Source organism: Balearica regulorum, chromosome 4, assembly GCF_011004875.1.
Source record: "Balearica regulorum gibbericeps isolate bBalReg1 chromosome 4, bBalReg1.pri, whole genome shotgun sequence".
Taxonomy (NCBI): Eukaryota; Metazoa; Chordata; class Aves; order Gruiformes; family Gruidae; genus Balearica; species Balearica regulorum.
In genome coordinates, this window is record NC_046187.1 from 52,451,866 (window position 1) to 52,468,512 (window position 16,647).

Sequence of the window (16,647 nt, forward strand, 5' to 3'; positions counted from 1 at the left end):
CCATGACTGGGACTTGGTATGGGTGAAATTACAGCAAGTGTAACACTCACGGCCGAAGAAAACAATGACCTTGTCATGTGACACTGTATTTGACTTTGAAATCCTCATCCAGACACTGTGCTTATGCCAGAAAATAAAAAATCTCATGTTCCTGCCAGCATTCCTGGCTGTCAGATACTTCAGACAGCAGGAGCCTGGAGCCCCATTATCTAGGTGCTTTATAACTCCCCCAGGGCTTGAGGTGGACTGAAGGGGTTCACACCTTTTCACTTCACACCTCAGCTGTCTATTATTTTATTTGCTTCCTGGTATCCAGATGCGTACTCCCTCACTGAGAGCAGCGTTACTTTCAGTGCCCTCATTTCTTTGAATTGACAGTTCAAGCACGTAGTTTCTTTATCAAGCAGGATGCGACCTCTGGTCAAGGTTTCTCAACCACAGGTGATGCGGAGAAGGCAGCAGGAAAGCATCTCTCTGTAGGTCTTTTGTTCTCTTGCTCCTTCCCGGACACTTCCTGTGGGGCAGAAGCAGGGTGCTGGGCAGGATCCTCCCTCTGACCCCATGTGACTCTCTTTGTTTATGACTTGGGGGGGTTAGTCATTTCATTTCCAGTCAAAACTGTCTAGCTCATGTAAGAGCTAGCTTGTTTCTTGCTGATGTGTCATCTTGCCGTGCTGAAATACTACCACCAACACTGCTGTGTCTCTGCAGGACCTTCAGAAGGTGAGAGACATCCAGCTTGCGAAGGGTGTTGAGTCTCCCTGCTGATCACAACAAGGATGTGATTGGATTAAGTATTTGAGCACCCACTTCTTTTGGCTGGAACATTATTTTTGCTGATAACCTCTCATCTGGGCAGAATCTCAGCGTAACTCTCCCCGGGCTGATTGATGACTTCCTGGAGCTGGTGTTGCAAGGCAGTCTGCTGGACGCTGCTTCCTCCAGAGACTCCGCCGAAGCCGTTTGGGGCTGTAAATGGATTGCATACGCAGGCAGCTTGGGAGCTGCAGTATGCTAACATTTTATGGCTGTTTTTTCCTTCTCATTATGTCTAATACTAGTCATCCAGGTGCTGTGGGCTTTCCCTCCCCCAGTTGTCTTGGTTGCACGAACTTGCTAGAACTGTTTATCTGACATTTATATTACCAGGATAAAAAATTGCTACACTTGTATTTTTTCGTATTTCAATGTAGTTGTACCCCTCCAGAGGCATTAACAACTGTACTGCTGCAAAAGTATTTGTTTCCATCTTTAATTTGGCTCATTTCCATCTTGCATCTGCTCTTTGCTTTTTGAGCGATGGTAAAACATGAAGTTCACATGTGTGATAAAGATCTGTATGAACGGACCTAATCAAGATTTCTCCTAGAACAAACTGTGGAGATCATGCTGACCTACCCGACCAGTCATCCAAAAAATATGTCTATGGATTCAAGTCATTTATTAGTCTTGGCTTTTATTTTATTATTTTTTATGTTGCTCACCATGAAATTTTCTTTTGCTAAACATGAGATCCTGCTGGGGATTTTGGTAGCTCTGCTCCACTTCTGTTCTTGTATGATTGAAATACGCTGTTATTTTTGTTCTATAAATGTGAATTTCTTTCAGTTGACAGAGGTTTTTGTAGTACACAGATCGCTGCATCCAACTTCTTGATCTGGATTCCATGTTCTTACTCATCCCAGCCTGTTAGTGTTATCTGCTGGTTTGTAGAAAAACAATGTTAGCTTTTATTTCCTGTCAGATCAACTTCCAGCCCAGTTTGCCGCCTCCATCAAAAGTCCCTGAGATGCTACTGTCTAAATGTCTTGAGCTATAGTATAAATAGATCTTGCAATTTGTTTATAAGCATGCCTTTTTGCCCAGATCATAGAAAAAAAAGCTATAGAGGTATTTTGAAAAAGCAGCTCCACTTAGGCCACCACATGTTTATTCAATAGCCTAGGCTCCTTCTGGAGTGTATGATAAATAAATACATGATTGAATTAGATTTACTGCACGAACATATCCCATGAACTGATAAAGGATGTAGCAAAGCAGAACAGAAAGTCCCATCCTGTGTGGTGCTTGTTTGAGCAACCCTGCTCGGAGAAAGGAGGCTTATTCCTCCCTGGATCTCAGCCCTGCAGGGCTGGGCAGGATGGCAAGTCTGTGGAGGTGGCCGTGCTGCTGCCCTCCCTGCACCGTGGTCCTGAGGTCAGCTGGGAGCCTGACCCAGTGAGTCCCACGGCTGAGAGTGTGTGTGTGTGGGGGGGATGGGGGTGGTGGGGTGGTGGTGGTGGTGGTTTGTGTGCAAGAACCCCCAAGCTAAATTCCCACCTCCCTGTGTGAAGGGCATGTATTTCATCACTGCCTTAGATTGCTTCCAGATGAGTGGAGACAACTACAGAGGAAAGCCTGTTTGCAAAGGTGGTGATGCTAGAAATGGTCTTTCTGCTTGGGCAGTCTTGCTGCAAGCATGCTGAGCCCAATTTCCCCTCTGGGATCAGGGGAGAAGGGGAGGTGAGAGCTGCTGAGCCACCCTCTGCACCGCTCCCTCTCCTGGAGCTGTCCCTCTGCTCTGCAGCAGCCCACCCAGAAAACCATCTCTGGATCAACTCTCCTCCCTCTCTACAAAACAGACAGGGAAGATGGATACCTTGGTGACATGGGCTCTGCATCAGGCCAGGGAGTTGCCATCTGCTGGTAATTATTCATCTTTTAAAAAATTATTTTAATGAAGTGCAGTTAAATAGCCTTTCAGAAGTACCCCAAGACTCTTTCATTAGTGCGATTATGAGGAGGAGAGAGTTGCCCATTGCAGCAGTCGGTGGAGGCAGGACTAGCTGACCGTGCAGACATGGGACAAGGGGCAGCTGCGTAGGTGGTGCGTCTGAGCAGCGGGCTCTGGAGGTTGCAGGGTGTCACAAGCTGTCCGTGAGTAAGTAGAGTCGCGTTGCCACAAAAAAAGCAAACAACCCACTGGCTTGTATAAACAGGCGTACAGTGGGCGAGAAATGTGAAGTAATCTTTCCGTCCTGCTCCATATGGATAGTGCCTCAGCTGGAGTACAGCAGATGATGTATTTCCAGAGGGTCTGGAGAAACTGGAGTGAGTCCAGAGGGCAGCAGTGGGAGAAGTCATGTTTCTGAGACCTGCGATCAATGAAGGGAGGCTGGATGAATTGAGCTTACCGTTGTCTAAGGGCAGTGGTACAGGACCAGGCTGCAGGCTTAAAGGATGCATAAATACTACTGGGGCTAGTCTGTCCTCCTTGGCATCGGTAGAGAGGAAACATATTAATGACTTCAATTTCAGCCAAGAAAATTCAGGTTAAACACCGGGAAAAGCTTTCTCTTGGGGATAAACTCCCTGACAAAGCTGCCAAGTCACTGGTCAAGTGCCGACGATCTCCTTCTTGGGAAGGCAGGGAGGCAGCAGGCAGCCCGGCCGCTCTTGCCGTCCTCCCCTTCCCTCGGACATGGGATGCTCTCCTGGCACCCATTGCCCTCCCCATGCACCTGAGACAGCCCCATCGACTGTGTTAACGGAAAGCAGCCACCTGATTCTTTGAGATTTTTTCATGTACATTCAACTTCTAGTTGTACTGACCTCAACTTTTCAACATAGGTTCTGTTCTTCCTGAAAGAGTTGATGTATTACATTAGACCTAAAAGAGAAACTCCACTGCTAATAATTTTGTTACAGATTTATTCTTGGGCAATGCTAGACATTACAAAAGTTCAAAACAAATGAGGTGAGGTCAGTGTTGTGATTCCAGATTGTTTCTTTTTATCCTTTGAGATGTATTATGCATGGCATTTTAATGACTCCAGTTAATAATCCCATTTTTGCTCTGTGTATTTTGTTTTTTGTTCAGAAACACAAAAATGTTAAAATGTGTCATTTAAAGGAATTTTGCAGAAGTATAAAGCATGTCCATCTACTTTAGAGCTTGGGAAGTTAAGAACTTCCATATGTCATGACTGCAGCCCTGAGTCAGAGTAGAATGTGTGTGTTCTCAGCATGTAGAAACAGTAAAGCATTAGAGTTAACGTCTGGGAGAATTCAGCATTTGTTTCAGGTGGATTGCTCAGTCAAAACCTGAAAATCATAGAATCACAGAATGGTTTGTGTTCAAAGGGACCTTAAAGACCATCTAGTTCCAACCCCCCAGCCATAGGCAGGGACACCCTCCACTAGACCAGGTTGCCCAAAGCCCCATCCAACCTGGCCTTAAACGCTTCCAGGGATGGGGCATCCGCAGCTTCTCTGGGCAACCTGTTCCAGTACCTCACCACCCTCACAGTAAAGAATTTTTTCCTAACATCTAATCTAAATCGACCCTCCTTCAGCTTAAACCCATTACCCCTTGTCCTGTCACTACACTCCCTGATAAACAGTCCCTCCCCATCTTTCCTGTAGGCCCCTTCAGGTACTGGAAGGCCACAACTAGATCTCCCTGGAGCCTTCTCTTCTCCAGGCTGAACAACTCCAACTCTCTCAGCCTGTCCTCACAGGAGAGGTGCTCCAGCCCTCTGATCAGCTTCGTGGCCCTCCTCTGGACTCTCTCCAACAGCTCCATGTCTCTCCTGTACTGGGGCCCCCAGAGCTGGACGCAGTACTCCAGGTGGGGTCTCACAAGAGCAGAGTAGAGGGGCAGGATCCCCTCCCTTGACCTGCTGTTCATGCTTCTATAATATTCTTGGCAAGTCTCTAATAAGTGTGACGGTTTCAGGTTTGAGCTGCTGCAAGTGCCAGAAGACTACGAATTTTATTCATTTTTCTTGAGGATCCTGGAAAGAGCATCAGAACAAAACCTTTTCCTTTCATGTTTTTTTCTCAACTGCATTTGATAGTTACAGTTTCCGTTTAGGCTGATTCTGGCACTGGATTACCCGTGATGGGAATTCCATTGGTTTGGGGAAAAAAAAAGTTTTACATGGAAACTTTAGATATCCCTGTGAAGTGAATAGTTGAAGAGCAGCTAAAGTAGCTCTTGATATCTATATTAATGGATTTTTGTTAAATATAAACACAGTCCCTAAAAGTTCGATATTGGAAAATAGAGCTCGAGGGCATTTTTTCAGAAAAGAAGCACGGGCTGTCTGCACTTCCCAGCAAACTGGAGATGCAGGAGGATGGCAGAAACCTTATATCAGTTTGCTGAGGTTCTCTTTGAGGAAGTTTCTCTTTGCAACAGTGGAAGTTACTTTCTTTTATGATGTCCAGAAATAATGTTCTAAATCAGAACAGCACTTCCAAACACAGCTTTGTGTAGTTTGAGCTATATTTTGGAAGAAACTGCTCGGCTGCTCGGATGTCTGTTTTCGTATAAAAGGTATTTTCACACAAACACCTCTTCTGTGATAAATATATTTTCAAGATTGTTGGTTTAAGGGTTTGTTTACTTTTTAAAAGTATGTCATTTGTGTGGAAACTTTTTCTTTTAGAAAAAAAGTGAACATTCATCTTATATCCAGAAACACTGTTTATTTATTCATTTGTCCAAAGGGTAAAGTGTTTGACCCACGTATAAACATTTTGGCTATAAAGATGCCACAAACGTTCATGGGAATTTCTGTTTGGGTACCTGAGACTTATGTTTCCCTGGAAAAGATGACCTTCAGCAGATCTTTGGTTCATGTGATGCATTGCGAGCACATCACTGCCATGAGGAATTGCGTTCTCTTCTTCACAAAGAGAAGAAAATGCACTGTAGCATGAGGAGCATGGTTTCCCTCCAAAACCTAACCAAGGTGCAAGAATGACAGCACCCCTCTCATCATGCAGTTCAGATTCAAAATATTTTTTATTTCTTCAATTGCAAAAACTGGCTATTTCATGTGAAAATTTTTCAAGAGCAGAAGAAGGAATGAATAACTCTTTTCTGATGAGTTCTGATATAAATCATTGAACCACATTTAATTAATATTTCATTTCGCTGCTGCTGCTGCTGCTTTGGTGCCACCCCAGAGCAGATGCTCTGAAGTTTACTTCTTCCTGACTTTCTTCAGCATCATTCAGTTTTTTCGTATTGCTTATCTCTCTTTTTGTTACTCGGAAGGCACTGTCCTATCATAGTGACATACAAGATTCTCAGATACTTTTTACCCAAATATGTCTTTGTTTAATTTGTAAAATCTGAGTTTCTTCTAAATTCAGGAAGGATGATGAATGGCAATTTTGAAAGCAAAATAGCTATTTCACATTAGGCAGCGAAGAGCTTGTTTTTTAAAGCATTACTTTGGATGTCTCTGAGTTGTTCTGGATCATGTGGCCTTCCTATATCTGGTTTGTTTGTTTTTTCTCATCTGGGCTACTCTTTGAGAGAAAATATTGTTTTCCTTCGGTTCACAACTTTGAAAGTTATCTTTTAGATATCAGGACTTCCAGGAAAATCATGCTTTCATGTAGTGCATTAACATCCCGTTACCATCCCTGAACGCCCCCAGACCCTGCACCATGACACTGCCTCCAGCTTGGCAGCCAGTGACATGTCCCACCAGTGTGCATCATGAGCCCTTCTTCGGGAAACCAGGCATCTCTCAGCATACTGTGTGCCAACAACAACAAAATAGTGATAAGTAATGAGCAAACGTGGCGGGGTAACTAGGGCAGTTTTCCCCAGCATCACTTCCAGGGGATCGCATCAGAGAACAGCCAGTTGAGCCCCAATCATAGCACCAAGACATCTCTGCAGCATCGTACGAAGGTTTAGCTTTTGCTCGAATACTTTCTTCTTCAGAGTTTGTCCACATTTGACAACAGAAGGTTGGTTTGGGGTTTTTTTTAATATCTTTGTAAAAATGACACATTCCTGAAAAATCCCTGAAGAGCTCTGCTAAAGGACTGAGAAATGAGGGGCCCATTTGCACAGTAAGGCTACAAGTCTGAAAATTTGTGTAGCTCCTGAGCTGGCTGGCAGCCTCAGCTTGCTGTAGGAACCTGTCACCTGAACACAGGAGGCTTTTTTCTGAACTTCAGACCCATTTCTTTCTTTTCACTGGTGTTTATCTCCAGTGCTGAATGTGGGAAGGGGAGATAAATCACTGAAATTGCTGGTATTTCGTAGTTATATAAATGCATCCTTGCTGCACTATGTACTTGCATCTGGCAAATAGCTATCACTGCTCAAACTGACAGCAGGTCAAAAGTGCATAGCAGCCATCTCAGGGTTTTAAAAATAAATAAATAGCAGATTTCGTTGACTCTGGTGTGGAGAAATGCACATCTGAACTCCCTGTTGTATGCATGAGGTCTTTCCTCATTTACCAGACAGAAAATTTTGGATGAACTTCCTGTGGTGACGCATCTCACATCAGAGCTCAGCAGATAGCAACACGGAAGGAGCCTGTGACTTGGGATTAGTGCCATACACATGGGGTCCTGTCTCAGTGGGATTTGCTGCACCAGTGATGCTGCAAAAATTTCAGCAGCCCAGAGCAAGCACCACTAAATATGTAAGCATTGGTGAGAAGAAAAAGAAGAAAAAATTAAAGGAAAGTGATCCTTTTATATTTCGTATGCTTTTCCTTCTGTGGATAGCTGTCACACAGGAAGCAGAGCAGAAAGAAATCAGCAAACAAGTGGCCGGTGCCTTAGATGGGTGGACATGGGCAGGGCAGTCAGGGGAAGGAGGGAAGGAAGCCGAATCCGGGCTTGAGGCTCCGCAACGAGCCCTGCAAATGTCCATGGTGGCAGGGTCAGGCCCCCTGTCCTGGGCAGTGGCCTCGCAGATGAGCACCCCAAACTTGTTGGGGGGAGCAAGGACATCCCGTGGGCTACGGGGAGGTCAGGGCTCTTGGCAGCCCCTGCACTCCTTGTTTTGAAGAGCGGGTGCAAGTAAATGCACTCAGAAAGGTGCTAGGCAGGTGGGAGTAGGAGGCTGTAAGGAGCCATTAACTGCTGGAAATGAAATGTAATAATGAAAATAATGAAACATAATAACAAGAGACAGCAGAACCCCCTAGGAGGTAGGAGTGCAGTAAAAAAATGTGAACTATTCCTCCGAAGGAAAGCAGTGAAAGCCTCACTGCCTCCGACAGGAAGGGAGGCATACTTCACCAGGGTAATGGTTAGGTTATGTAGCAGGTCTTTTCCACCTCTGATTCCTGAGATCATACAGCCAGGCATGTTAACTATAATTAAGCAAACCATCAGGCACCATTTACCCAGGGGTGTGCCTTGGCTGCTCTGCTCTTCCCAATGTGATGCAATTGCCTCCATTAGGCACAGCTCTCCGAGCACAAGCATCCGTGACTCATCGGGGGCTGTCTACCTGTCCGACTGCTCGCAGACTCAATTAAACACCGTCACAGAGCAAAACACAGGGTCCATTTGCACTGTGGCATGCCATGGCAACCTGGTGCATGAAGTTACCCTGTAAAGGCGCCTGGTCAGGATCATGGGATGTGTGGCAGCACACTCCTGCATGTGGACATGGAGAGCTGGATGTTGCTCCAGTACTTTAGTGACAAAATCAGGCTTAGTACAAATATTGTTCTCCCAAAAAAAAAAAAAAAAAGAAAAAAACCCACCACAGTGGAAGTCATGATGTACACTAAATACTCTCCTTTTTACAGGTCTGATCTCTACTTGCTCTGAATTCAGTGCTGGTCTTTATCAGCGTCATTTTTAATGTTGCACGCTTGGACTGCTGAATGGCGGAGATCCCCAATGCAATGTAGGGGATGGTGTTAAGACTCTCGCCTGATACTTGAGATGCCTTGGTTTTATTCCCTGCTCTGATGGTCTAATCCCAGATTCATCCCAGCTAAATTTAGGCACTTAACAGCTCTGCCTGAGGTAGGAGCTTTGCTTCCTTTCCGGAGGAGGCAGGGATGACATGCTGGGCTCTGGTTTCCCTGTGCCTTATGTTTCTCAGAAGCTGGGGAGGGGGCTAAGGAGGTCGGGGAAGGGCTGGGAAAATATAAAGACCCTGGAAAAGAAGAGGCACTACTACCAGGCACCGAAGTGAAGGACTAACCATCAGGTAAAAGCCATCAATTTTCATCTCTGAAGTAGGAGAAATGATTGTTATGTTAGAAAAGGATAAGGAGGAGGAATGCATTGAGGGTTGTGACGCACATTGATGCGACAGTAATGAGGACCAGGGCAGGGAACTTTTATTTAGAGACCAACCCCAGCCTGTTTCTTCATGCACCAGTGCTGTGTACCAAGTAACTCTTCAGGATTTGAACAATGCCAGGCTTTTCTTGTCGGCTTGTTGGGCAAAAGCTTGCATTCTCTGAAGTAATTTCAAAACATGGTGACAGGCCAGCTGCTATCTTTCCATAGACCTCTGGAAGAGGTTGGGAGGATGGAGTGAGCCATGTTGAGGCAAAAGAAGTGTTCACAGAGATGCCAGTAACAGTACTGCTTGGTACATCAGCATACACTTGCAAGTGCCCTCACAAAAGAGAAGAAGTGGTAGGTTGGCAGATGTCGTGAAAATTATTTTTCACGGGTCCATGCAAGGGTTAGAGGAGATGTGGGATTTAAGAGACTATCGTATGTGGCTGCATGTCATCATCAGAACATGTAGAGAAGAAATCACTGGATTCCTGTAAGCGGATGTTAATGTACTGCAGCTGGCTTTTTTTTGGTTTGTTTTGTTTTGGAGAGTACACCAAGTATGTTATTACATGACTGCGGTAAAGAGCAGTGGACTCTAATGACCATAACAAATTAATCCTTACAAAAGCTCTATGAGTAGTCACATTATTATTAATGTTGGTAAAAGTCTTTAAAGGCAAATCATGAAGTAAATGCAAGGTGTTTACGTTAGGATTCCAGACGTTTGACAATGAGCAGCCCCATGGAGATGCACTTACTCCCACCATCTCCTCTGAAGCATGTCACAGATGAGGAGCGGACAAAGCGTCGCGCTGATCCTGAGGATGGCTGTTGACTTTTAGGAAATGTCATACTACGTCCTGTCATAGCTTTGTTGTGGCTGTTGATACTGCTGGTTTCCTTCACTTCTGCCGTAGGAAGCCTGGGGGATTGAGGGTATCTAAAGTGCATCTTATCATTTACATCTTGGTGGACTTCAGCTTTATATAAAACAAATTAGAAGAAGGTGTCTCTTTCCCCTAAAGCTGTCACTCTAAGTAGGAAAGACAAAAGGAAAGATGTGTGAAAGAGTGGAAAAACTAAACATGCCTGGCATGTTCCCCGTGGAGGACCTGTAATCCAGAAACCGCACCAAAAGGCTAGCTGTCTTCCTCTCGCACGGTCACTATTCTGTTTCTCTAGGGTTTTTAATTTTTTTGCCTTTGGTAATTTCTTCCTCATTCCTAGGATGAGTTGCCTGAAAGTCTTGCTGTTGGTTTGAGAGTAAAACCAGATTCAGAAGAAAGTTTCTACTTAGTGACACAGCATGTGAAACTTCCCACTAGCCTGTGAAACTCGATGAAGTTTCCACCTTGGGGGAGAGCTGCACAGGAGGTATTGCCCTGCTCCTGAATTGCTAGATTTTTCCCCTGAAGGGTGGAAGCATCTTTTTTAAGCCTGACAGGTGAAGCAGGCATCCTGCTGGTCAGTGCCGGCTCTTATCCAGTCACCCTAGTATGCAGCCACATCCTGAACACTTCACACTGCTTTAACTTGGTCACTTAATTGGCAAGAGGTGCGGGTTGAAATTAACCCCCAGCTTCCTGAGCTTGTCTGCATTTCATGAAATGAAGATGCTTTGAGGAGCTCTGAACTGTGGATGTAGTCCAGAGGGGGCAAACACCTGAGAGATCCCGCTCTGATAACAGTGAGCTTGTATGGTTTGGTCTGTGTGAGCGAGTCATCATTTCTGTCACGACTTTGAACAGGTCACTCCGCTGTCCTTCTCCTCGCTGTGGGTTCCCAAGTCTTATTTTAAAGGTAGGATAAAATAAGCTGCCAGGGCCTGGGGACTTGCCCAGGGTACCTTGATGGGTCACTTGGTCAAGCAAGGTGGCAGCAGATGTGTTTTGTCAGGGCACCCACTGTCCCGGACAGGCTGGTGTGCTCCTCAGTTATTGCCGCTTGGGAAAAGTGATCTGTGGACACGCAAGAAACATGCTAGAGCTTAAGAAAAGCAATCGTAAAAGAGATGAGAGATACTTCTATTTTATTTATTTACTCATGAGCTCCCAAGGTGGCCATGTGGCCAGAGGTGCTGATGGGGTTGTTTGAACGTGGATTCAGGGGAAGCTCGGGAGGTTTCAGATGCGGCAGGAATGCTATCGGCACGAGAGAAGGTTTGCTCTGGGGATGAAGGTGTCTGTGTGCTGAAAAATGCTGAGCAAGCTGCTCAACTTTTGAATAGAGGAATGAAGGGAACCTGAACATTGTAAGTGCTTCCCTGGGAAATAACACTCTCGAGCCTGGACACACACCCTGGGACATTCAACAAGCTGTTAACCAGGTGGCTTACCAAGTTTTGCGGCATGTTCCCCATCATGGGAGTTTTTGAAACTGTGTGTTAAGTTTTCACTAAAAGAGATGTGTTTAGTTCAAACTGGCATTAATTCAGGGAAGCCCTCTGGCCTGTGTGATAAAAGATATCAAACCAGACAGTTGTACTAGTCCTTCTTTTGATTTATGAATTTGTTAATATTTTCTCCAAATAGTATGTTCACTGCGGTTGCAAAAGCGGTTCTGCGTAATTTTAAAAATTTGTTGTTGTGATCAGCTGTTTGCACTGATTTTTGAACAGGAATGCATTTTTCTACAAAGTACAACTAACTTCCACTCCCTCCTCTTTGCCCCCGCCCCAGTTTGTGAATTGGTTTCCTATTTCAAATACTCAATAGAAAGAATCTTTGGTGGTTTATATTCTGAGCAGAATTCATAGATTGCAAACTTTTTGTGATCCATTTTATTGCAGCAAGATTCTTTCCAGAAACGTTATACTATGTGTTGCTGTTTTGTGACTGGGACATGTGGTAACTCTACTTCAAGAACGAGTCAATGCCAGATTCCACAATACATTTCTACGTTGTCATCCATACAGAGGAAAATCAGAAACATGTGTCTTTTTTTTTAATTCATTGAAAAGAAATATTACAAGCACACTAGTACAGGTAATAGAAGCTGATGCAGAAGAGTGGAATAAAAAGAGCCATGTGGAAGCATATTCTGGAGTTTAATAATAAAAAAGATAAATCACTAGTCATTATTTATTGGTAATAAACAGTGATGTTTAATATTCTGCATCTCTTTAGGAGTCATCATTGATCATCTTGTGACCATGTGTCTGTGTGGAAGGTTATTATCAGCTTCCAGACTCTGAAATCAATTGCAATTTTTCACTTTTCTTGAAGCTGGCAGCTATGTTTTTAAATTTTCACTCAAATTTCATATTTAAGTTCTTTCTTCTTTAAGAATGTATTTATTACTGTGTTGTTCCTTAGACCCTTCTTAGGCCAGGTATCTGTTCACTAGCACACGTAGTTCCCTTCTGTTCACATTTTGTAATGCCATTAGGCAGCTGCAGACAGGCAGAGCAGCTTCTGCATTACTGTTACAGTGTCCCAGGCATTAAAAGTTAAAATAGGAAAGATATTACTGGTAGGCTGGCATAAAGAAAAAATAATGCATTTTGCTTGAAGAACAGCAGGCAGAATGAACAGCTTTTCAGACTTCGTTCGATATAAATTTTTCTATAAGCTCACAGTTACTCTCTCCAAAAAGGCAGCGAAGTTACTGTCACTTCTATCATGCTGGAGTGTATCAGCTCCATGGGATAAACTTAGCAGCATTTTTGCTCTGAGTACTTGGAAAGCATCCCTTTATGTCTCAGTTTTCAGCATTCCTGTAGATTAGGAATAGTCTATCTCTTTTTTCACCCTTCATAATTTGTATATAGAGAGATCACTTTCCCTGAGTGCTTGTTGCAGTTATTTTTTTGGAAAACAGCATGCATTTTTCCAAACGCTGTTGGCTGATAATATGACAAGAATATACCACTGCTATTCCCCTAGATTAACAAATCTCAGTCTAAACAAGATTGAGAGAGTAAGGGTTGAGTGAAATATTTTAGTTCAAACTTCTTTAATGAATGTAGGCAGCAATTTAATACGCTTTGAAAAAAACTGGCTTTATCACAGCAAATTATTTCTACTGGAGAAAGACAGGGTATAGTTTTAAAAGCCTCTGCATTGTCTTAAAAATATCAACAAAATATTTTATAACTGAGAATGATTTTTTTTCAAAATTCTCTACACATTTGAATACGAATATTTCACCGTCCTAACTGAAATGAGGTTTTTTTTGTTTACTGAAAACTTTGGAAAATAACCCTTAAATTTTTAGCAGAACTACCAACACACCAGGTAATCAGTCACATGCATCAGTCCTTGGCCTCATATTTAAATCACTATCAAAATTACGAGAAGCTATATACTGTAATGATGCTGAAATATTTTTTCTCTTTTGTTTCTAATTTTGACTGGGTAGGATTTGTCCTCTCTGATACTTCCTCCCACATGACTTTTCATGACCCTGCTGCCTTTGTGCATGCTCCTGTAACTAAATTGTAGGACACAGGGCTACAGACTTTTGTAAAGACCAAAAAGGTAATATTATTCAAAAAAGTATTAGTCAGATGCAATAAATAATTCACTTGAATTTCCACTTTATATATGCCCTGCCCTCCTTCTAATACCTCCTTAGGTATCCTCTACTTGTGCATGGAGACTGCCCGAGCTGGCATGGGTTTCCTTTGCTTTTACAGCAATTTTAGTTGTCAGTGATCGTGACAGGAACAGACAAATTGAAATCGAGCAGTTGTAACAGTTTCACGAAGATTCAACAAGACAGGAATGTCAAGACTATGCTAGCTTGTTTTTAGGAGCACTATCAATGCGTCCTTTATCGTGGGGGGAACAGTTGTACCTTTGTTTTGGTGTCGCTGTTTTTTGGAAGATGAGTGAATAAGAGACCATTGATACTTTTTTTTTCTCTTCTCCCAAATCTCACGTGTCCTTTGCCTGGCACGTCTCTCTCTGAAGCATAAAAATAGTGTGCCATTTTGCTTTTTACATATTTGAGGAGCCAAAAAGCAGGGAGGAGCAGTAAGTACCAACACTGTTGGTACTAATGGCTAATTTTATCCTGAGTCTTGGCAAACAAGGCTATTCCCTGGCAAAGCCAGGGAGCATCACTGCTGGGTTCCCAAGCCTCTAACAACTACACACATGTTGATGAAGGATGAGGTAATTTCCAGATGATGGGTGGCAAGTTGCGTGAGAGTAATGGTGATGGAGAGCTCGTGGTGGGAACGGTCTTCTCACAGGTTGTTACCGCAGTTGTGCTTGGTAGATGTCTGAGGTAGGTCCCAGGGAGAGAAAGAGGAGGGGAGGTGGAGGAAAACAGTGAATTACTGACAAAGTCTGCTCTGCTTGTTCGTATTTTTTTCACTCAGTTCTCCCTTCGGTTGTAACAGCCCAGACTTTGCATGACAGATGGCTTATTGTTTCTCTCCTGTAAGCTGCTAAGAAATTTCTGAGCAGAAACACGCAGCATTACTTTCAGAAAAGCACTTTGCAACATCCAGGCTCTGGCTGTGAAGGACCCGAGGTTTGAATCACGTAGACCATAGGGAGGAAAAAAGCGGTGCGGCTTAATTTGTGGCATCCAAAAAGACGCTTGCTGCTTCTACTAGGTGCTCTTTGATTTTAGTCTGAGATTCAGAAAACGTAATGACTTCCAGATATTGCCAGTATTGACACATAGAAAAATCTTTCTTTTTTTGTGTTAAAGTGTTAGTTTAAAGCAATGAAAAAAATTACTTGAAATATAATCTTCCTCTAGAAAAAGTCTATTCCAAGTTTATAGGCCATATGGCCACATAGCAAGAAGAAGCATGGCATCTTTAGAAACATCCATAATGAAATTTATCCTTTTGTAGAGAGTTTAAGACAATTTAAGACAATTTAAGTAAATTTAATTAAATCTTTCACGTGAGAGTTATTCAAGTAGTTATTACAAAACTGTGTGCGAATATAAACACATCATCTTTATGAAAACAAAAATAAAATATAAAAAGTATTTCAGCTTGGATATTGGTCAAGATCTGGTCTATAGCCACAGCGGCAAGTGGGTGGCATCAGAGGCCCTAAAATACAGGGTCAGAGAAGGTACACGACATTAGGAATGATTATTTTAAATCATCAAATACACGGTGTGGAAATTTCTTTTAGAATTCTTTATACTGTAATGTAAGACAAAAGTTTGGCTCTGGTTGTTTCAGTTTCAGCATAATATTTTTCTGGATGTGGTATCGCTTTAAAGCTCATCTTGTGGCTTTAATTCATCACATGAAAGCTGACTAATCTTTATGTATATTTGTGAATATTGCAGCAGGCATAAAATAACATTGTGCTTAATAACAACTTATTCCTTTATTTGTTTTGTTTAAAGATATAATGAACCTTGCAGGCCAGGTTTGATTAATAATAAACTGTTTGCAGTTCTCATGCATATCCAATATCTTACAGAAACATGGAAGAAGGTACTGGAAAAAGCCATAACCATGTGCAGACTTGCAGAAGTAAACAAACCTTAAATTTTTACCTAAAGACTAAAAGAAAATGTGCTATGAAAATGTGCTATGCCTCCGGCCTATCATTCAAAAGATTTGGTGACGTTTCTGTAAATCCAGAAAAAGCTGCCAAATGGGGACCTGTAAGAAGGGAAAAGGGGAGAGTAAAAAAAAAACCCAACAACAAAAAACCCCCCCAAACCCACCAGCAAACAGACAACTCTTGAGCGGGTTGATGTAGATGCAAGGCACTGAATGAATGCAGAACTGAACCCCTAAGTATTTAAAGCCGAATCATGCAAAGTGCTTCTGAAAATAAGGCTACTTGTTTGTTCCCAGAAAACACTTGTTGGCTTTCAAGCCCTCCACAGTAGCTGAGATCCTGCCTCCATTGAAGTCAATGGGGCATCACCCTGACTCAGCTGGGGGCAGGTTTACACACATGTGCTCGTGCTAAAGTAATGCTGAAAATAAGAAGAAATACTGTTCCCAGTCACGTTCTGGCTTGGTGTTAGACCTTTGAGTGCTGTAAGATCCTTTGACCTTTCCTGTTTTCCTGTGAAGAGCCATCACCTGATAAAACTTGAGGTTTGCTTTTTCTTTTTTTCTTTTCGTTTCTCTTTAATGATTACGGTATCAGCTTCCCCAGATTTGAATTAAATAAGGAGAGGTGACTTGGTGACCAAATTCTTATTAACTATTTAAATGTGGTCAGGGAAAGGAGTAGGATTTGCGTTCAGCAAATGAGCTCAAGTTCACAAGCTCTTATTTTATTCTTTCTTTACTTGGAGCTGCATAACAAGGACGATTTATTTGCAAATGAATTACTTTAATAATAGGTTTTGAGTTACACAGAACGTAGGTGATCTTGACCCCATCTCTGCAGCTGTAAAAGTAAGAGTGAGGGTGTGGGTGCCTGGTGGCTGGCCAGAATGATACAGTTCAAGGGGGCGGATAAAATAACATTTATACTTACAGTAACTGTTTAAAAATGTAATTTGAGTTCTGCCAAATCCTTCAAGTTCGTTTTGGGAATCCAGCTCGTTACGGTTGCCAACACTCAACTCTTCTCACCCTAGTTTTTTGCAAGTTATCTCCTCCTGCCAGATGCATTTCCCTACAATAGTCTCATTACAGAGCATGAG

At 42.9% G+C, this 16,647-nt stretch overlaps 1 protein-coding gene across 1 annotated transcript in view; it reads left to right on the plus strand.

Annotated features, from left to right (window-relative positions):
- The first annotated feature begins 624 nt into the window (after positions 1-624).
- The window catches only part of LNX1 (ligand of numb-protein X 1), a 138,084-nt gene continuing 122,061 nt past the window's right edge, over positions 625-16,647 (plus strand). The window contains exon 1 of the mRNA XM_075752155.1: positions 625-723. The gene's annotated coding sequence lies outside the window, so the exon portion shown is untranslated. The remainder of the gene's footprint in view (positions 724-16,647) is intronic.